The 6,897-nt window shown below is 34.6% G+C and overlaps 1 pseudogene; it reads left to right on the top strand.

The window, feature by feature from the left end:
* Positions 1 to 3,581: 3,581 nt before the first annotated feature.
* On the top strand, positions 3,582 to 4,539 carry LOC123241694 (annotated as a pseudogene).
* Positions 4,540 to 6,897: the final 2,358 nt, after the last annotated feature.

Raw genomic sequence — 6,897 nt, forward strand, 5'->3', positions numbered from 1 at the left:
AGAATTGAAAATTGAGTCTAGCTTTGGAATATTTATTTAAGAATTGTTAGTTTTTATAAACCCTTTGGATCTTCATTCCCTACCTTATTTCCTACCTTCCTTCCCTTACCTTAAATGTCTGTGGAGTGAATTAGGAGAGTAAATTAGAGAGTAGTTCAACTCTGTGAGGGGTTTAATTATAATTTGGCAGTATTTTATCTAAAGAAATTGGTTAGTCATCATTTTATTCCCTTTAGACTTCAAGAGCACCTTGAGAGCTGAGCTAAGGCAGGACCTTGCTCAGACTCCATTTCTGCCTCCCTTCCCCCACCTGAGGTTTCTGTAAACAACTGGTAGGGCTTCCTCAATCCTCTTTTCCTGACAAATCATCCTTAAAGACAATAAACCCTTTTGTGTTTCAACAGACCTGTTAGTTAATTTGTCAGTTAATTAGTAAGAGAGGGAAGAAGAGGGAAATAACCAACATACTCTGGGCTTGAAGGGAAGCCGGGGTATCCATCTTGAAGGAAGGTGTAACTTCAAAACAAGTCCCTTCCTGTGAAATTAACTAAAACCTGTAGTTAATTTCAGTTCAGTCTATTTACCTCAGTTTGTCTTTAAGTCTAAGTCCTAGTCTATAAGCCCTGCTGTCTTTGCCTGTTTATATTAATTCCTCCTCTCCCTGAAGATCTTTGTTCCCTTCAGTGCTATACTTCCTGACTTCAGCCCATATTATATCCTGAATCTCCTTATTCCAGTCTACCTGTAACCCATATTACTTACCTAGCAAGTCCCTGACAACCTCCTTTCAAAATCCTCTTTTACCACACACCTTTCCTCAAATTATCCCCATTACATCCTATGAAACATATTTATTAAATAATTTTCTATATTTTTATAGAGCAGAAATATTATAGTCTTGAGTTTTAAAACTATGAAAGCATAAAACCTTACATTTAATAGGATCATGACAATAAAAGTTATTTGGCTCCTCTGCTTGTGTGTAGATATATTTTTAAAAATTGTTATTTCTTTTGGCAAACGTATTTCAATTACTTTTAAAAAATTTCCACCATTCATTAAAATTTTTCTTGAGTTCCAAATTCTCTTGTTCAGGTGACCCCACTCCAATTCCTTGAGAAGGCAAGAAATAGAATACTAATTATACATGTAAAGGCAGAAAACATTTTAAAACAACTCCAAACATTCTATTGCCTGGAAATCCTCAGGGAATGAATTTCTCTCTCTCTGTCTCTCTTTCTCTGTCTTTCTCTGTCTCTGTCTCTGTCTCTCCCTGTCTTTCTGTCTCTTTCTCCTCCTTTTCCTTTCAAAACTCTTATCTTTTCCATTTTAGAAAACCTGATTATTAGAATTAAGTAAGTCATTATTTTATATGTAAAGTGATCTTTTTGTAAAATGACACCTTCTCAAATGTGGTGAAGGCTGAGTGAGAGTTAACTGGGTATGTTAATGTAATAAAATAAATAAAATTACATAAAATCTACCTAGGTGGAATTGGACCAGTCACTATACCTAAGTGGACTCAAGCTTATGCATAAAATAAATAATTTATACTAGTTCATCTTTTTAAGCTCTAAATTTTATAATTTTTTAAATGGAAAGCTAAAGAATTAATTGACTATGAGTAGATGTCTGTTCAGCATGGACTTGAAAGTAATATTATCACGTCTTTGCAAATATTTTTAGAGATTTAACATTTATTAAAAAGTATTACTTGCAATTGAGAAAATAAAATGTTTTTTAAAAGAGGAAAAAAAATCCTTACTTTTGGAATTGATACTAGGTTTCAACACAGTTTTGGTAAAGTCCTGTGCTTGTTTTTGTGGCTTGAAAATCAGGTCACAGAATGGATGGATTATCCAAAAAAAATTTGACCCCATCTCTGTAACTCCTTTTATTATTGAAAGCATATTAATTTAATTTTTAGGATAGCCTCAAGTTTTATAGAAAGCTTCTAAGTACCCTATAGTAACCCAGCATCTAATGAGTTAACAGCCTTTTTTTGCTCAGCAGAGAACAGCTGCTCCAGACATCCCAAGGACATGGAATGGCAGACTCAGGGAAATTCCACTCACACTTAGGTACTTTCCCATGATAAAATACATGCCACAATCTTAAAGCCTCATTCTTTAACATACCTTTGGAAGTATGGAGATTTTTACTAAAATAAAACTGAGATAAAGTAAGAATCATCTCTTAACCTTGGACACAGCTTCATCTAGCATAATCTACATGGGAAAAAGTATGTATGTGAGGTAATTCTTTAACCTTGGGTGTTACTATACAGCTGTAATTTCAATTGTGCTTTGTAAGAAGCTGTTCTTGGAAAAATGTATAAAATAAAGAAAGCTCAGAGGCTTTTTGGAGCAGTCATGAGGTAATGTACTTGACTGATAGTTCCAAGCTTCTGCATTATTCTTTCTCACATAAACCATATACCTTTCCAGACTCCTGGAGCTGCTGGATAGCTTTTGACACTTTCCCAGCCTCATAAAGATAGGACGTGTCTGAAATCACATTTGAACCCAGAAATCCTCATTTCTAAGATTGGCTTTCTATCTAAAGAGTCACTTAGCTGTACTACATATTCTATCTTAACACGCTCCCAAAGCATAATAATTATTGGATTATGTTCATAGAGCAGAGTTTGAAATTAAGAGCATGACTCATCCCCATTGATTTGGAATTGAGTAGAGGTCTATATCAATTCCTTCATTATAATAAACTTAGCAATGTCAGTTTTTATTTTGATGTTTTCCCCTGAGACTAAGTCTCCCTATCTCACTAAACTGAGAGGTGCTGTGCTCATTCAAGGACTCAGTCCCATAAAAGTTCAACATGGAAGCTTTGACATATTCCTGTTTTTTTTCCTGAAATGGTTCTCCTCTCCTCAGGTAGCCTGATGGTCTTTGGCTTCTGTGGGCTTATAATAATGCAGATTTAGTGCAGACACCTCATTGATTTTAGCCATTGTGCTGCTCAGAATTCCTGAGCTCAAGCAGTCTACCATCTTCAGCTTCCCTAAGCAGCAGATATTATAGGTGGGCACCACCATATCCAGCCATAGGGGATATAATACTGGACCAGGAATGAGGGAGACCTGGGATCAAATTGCAGTCCTAACACAAACTCTCACACTCTGTTTACTCATTCATAAAATTGGCATAATAATGTCTTAGGGTCATTAAGATTTGACTAAATTAATATATATGAATTGGAATTTAAATCTTAAATGAGATATGGAAACATCAAAGAATGCATAAAATGCACTGTTCACAAAATCCAGAATGATGGAGAAATGTTTGTTAAGTTCCATTTTTCTTTAATCTTTACATTAAAGAATTCCTAAATATCCTCTTTTAAAGTTATGGTGTCTCTCAGATTTCTTTTATTTTATTCTAATCCCAGAAAGGAAGAGAATAATTATTCTAAAAACTTCTTTTTTAAAAGAAGGAAAATTAAAGCTGAAGACATGCTGATAACAGGGCATCAAGAGCAGGAAAAAATTATTTCATAGAGTTGTTGGTAAATGTCTTCTTTATTTTTCATCTCTTCTTTCAGTTAGCTTCCACAATGGGATCATGATGGAGGAGAATATGACACTGGTGACAGAGTTTGTTCTCACAGGTCTTACAGATCACCCAGAAATTCAGCTCCTACTGTTCCCCATATGTTTAGTGATCTTCCTCACAACCATGGTGGGGAATATTGGTCTGGTTGTGCTTGTTTGGATGGACTCTCACCTTCACACACCCATGTACATACTCCCGAGTAGTTTAGCTTTTGCAGATGCTTGGACTTCCTCTTCAGTGACCCCTAAGATGCTCATGAACTTCTTATCCAAAGATAAATCTATATCCATTTTAGAATGCATGGCCCAGTTTTACTTTTTTGGTGTCAGTGCAACGACAGAATGCTTACTTTTGGCAGTGATGGCATGTGATCGCTATGTAGCCTTATGTAAACCTCTGTTATATCCAGTGAGGATGTCTACTTTGCAGCCAACTGGTGATTGCTTCATATACAATTGGATTTCTTCATCTCATGATCCATGTGGGTTTGTTATTTAGATTAACCTTCTGTAGATCAAATATAATACATCATTTCTATTGTGAATTTTTACTATTGTTTAAGATTTCCTGTATTGACCCATCTCTTAATTCTCTACTGGCTTTCATTTTTTCTCTCTTTATACACTCCTTTACTCTTATGACAATCTTGGTCTCATACATATATGTCTTTCTTTCCATCCTGAGAATTAAGTCTGAAAAGGGCAGGAGCAAAGCCTTTTCCACCTGTAGTGCACATTTGCTCTCTGTGTCTTTATTCTATGGCACCCTTTTGATAATGTATGTGTGTCCTGGATCTGATGTTGCCAAGGATCAGGACATGATGTATTCCTTATTTTACACAATTATAATTCCTCTATTAAACCCACTTATCTACAGCCTGAGAAACAAAGAAGTTCTTGGTGTCCTGAGAAAAATAAGAAAAAAAGTAAAAGTTCCTCAAGTGAAGTTGGAAATTGTTCATCTATAATTTAATGAAATCTTCAGATCTTTCAGGAGAGACTTGGCTGTGCCAGAGACAATTCTCAATGTCCAAAATGATTAATGTAAGGGGGAAAAGGGGTTTTTTGGTTGAATATTAAAAGGTTGGTTGCCAGGGGATTGAGTAATTATCAGTCCCCAAATAAAGAATAATCTCAAGTTAAAATGACTTTTATGGAAATTTATTTACAAAATATAGGAGAGAGTGGAAGTAGGGAGATGAGAAGAAGGTAAGAGTAAGATGTTGTATTTAAATCTAGGGTTTACTCTGGCAGGGCTCTAGAGGCCCAGCCAAAGCCTAAAAGTTAATTAACAAGGGTTTTAGCCACAAGGGCTTCTCCCAATCAAAGGAGCTTCTTGGAGGCTAATATTTCCTGGGAGGTTAAAGGAATCAGCCTTCTTCACTCACCACATGTAGTTCTTAGAGAAAGCTTTAAGAACAGTCACACCAAGGTCTCAGGGTCCCAGGTCCATGTCATGAACAAGAAGCCTCCTTCAGGTCCCGTTCATGAATCAGAAGAACTCTTTTAGGTCCTGTTCACAAACCAGAAGAGAGAGCCCAGCTCACTAAGGTCTATTTTTAAAGGGGCTTCTTTTGCATCACTTCTTGTGTCCTCCTCTTAGTTTACATGTCTAATCACAACAGAAGCTTTTCTTAGGACTGCCAAGGAGGCAGTCAGTAAATTCTGATTTGTCACTCATTCTAACACACATGGGTCACAGACCACCCAACTTGTGAGTTAAGTGGGGATGTTTTCACCTTTGGTGATTAAATCTGAAGATGGGCAGGGTAGATTTAATTTCATTATCACATTAATAAGTGCCATCTGAAAATATCTCTGCATGATATATTGTATAGATATTGTGACCTAACGAGGTACCCTATGTTCCACAATGAAATATTAGAAATGAAATATTTAATTTAAGCCAATGATGACTTTTGAAGGGGGCAGCCTTTAGGCTTTGCACAGTATGCTGACATATTACTCAATGTGTTCCAGTCACTAACTAATTGAAAAGCAAGCCCAGAATGCCATCCAAAAGACATACTTTTCAAACCTATTTGACTTTGAATAAAAAAAATTAATGAGTATTATCAGAAGTGAAATGAAACATTTTAATTGTCTTAATGATAATCAAATCAAGAGTGTTTTTTTTCTGCCTTTGTCTATTTGTTTTTTATTTGCTCAATGATTGTTCTCATTTTATCTATTATTTATTAGGATTTTCCATTGCTTTAAATGTATTCCACAAATTTTATTTTCTTATTATTCTTTTAATTATTGATTTGCCTTTGAACCACTTCTTTTTATGATAACATTATTGAATCTTCATTTATTTATAAGTTCTTTATCTTTTTCTACCTGATCAGTTTTTAATCACATCATAATTGTTATAGAACTTATTTAATAGCTATGCCTTTCTACATTTCCTTTTGTATTCCCTGTGCTCAGGCATCTAATCTGTTTTTGTGAGAGTGCTATGCAGTGATAATTATATCTCATTTATTATATCCCAATTTTTGAGATATCATTAGTTCTGTTGGGAGGGTTCTCATGTCATTAATGAAGAAATGTTTTCATTTCATCAACATTAATCTTATCTCATACTTAAAATGCTATTTTTTTGCACCAACCCAATCTCCTTCTAACACAACATACACTGCCTCCTCCTTTTTAATAACTAATAACTCTAACTATTGTAAAAATTCTCATCTGCTTCCTATTTAAAGATGATTGTTATGTTATAGGATCCATTCCTTCTCCTTGTCCATATTAATTTCTGATTTATCTTCTTTGCTTATTGATGTACATAGATGTATGTGTGTATATAAAAGCTTTAGTAGTTTGAATATATTATATATGTGTAAAATATATGCATGCATATATTCACTGTATAAACAGATAGTATGACTATCTTTGAAATAATTTTCTTCTCTTTTTTCCCCTCAAAAACATTGTAACTTTCGTATTTAATCCTCCTATGATGATTGCATTGAGATTGAGATTAGTTAATAATTGTATTTGCAAAGTAATTATTGATTAAAGATCTTAGATTGATGAACTAGGTCTGTTTTTAAGGTGTTCTGTTCTTATTTTGGCAAATGAAACCTGCTTTAAAACTGATCCTTCTATCCAGATGTAAATACAGGAAAGATCTATGTTCTTGTCTGAATGAAAATTTCTTGAGTGATAATTCCTTCTTGCATCCCACCTATAACTCAGGTACTAAATTCACAGACTGGTAAATGCTCCTAACTATATCCTTTGTTGAAAAGTCAAGAATTAAATCTAGATGAGGTCTCTGAATTCTAGCTGTGTTCTGCTTCCTTCTCTAAACTGAACCT

Source organism: Gracilinanus agilis, chromosome 3, assembly GCF_016433145.1.
Source record: "Gracilinanus agilis isolate LMUSP501 chromosome 3, AgileGrace, whole genome shotgun sequence".
NCBI classification, from domain to species: domain Eukaryota; kingdom Metazoa; phylum Chordata; class Mammalia; order Didelphimorphia; family Didelphidae; genus Gracilinanus; species Gracilinanus agilis.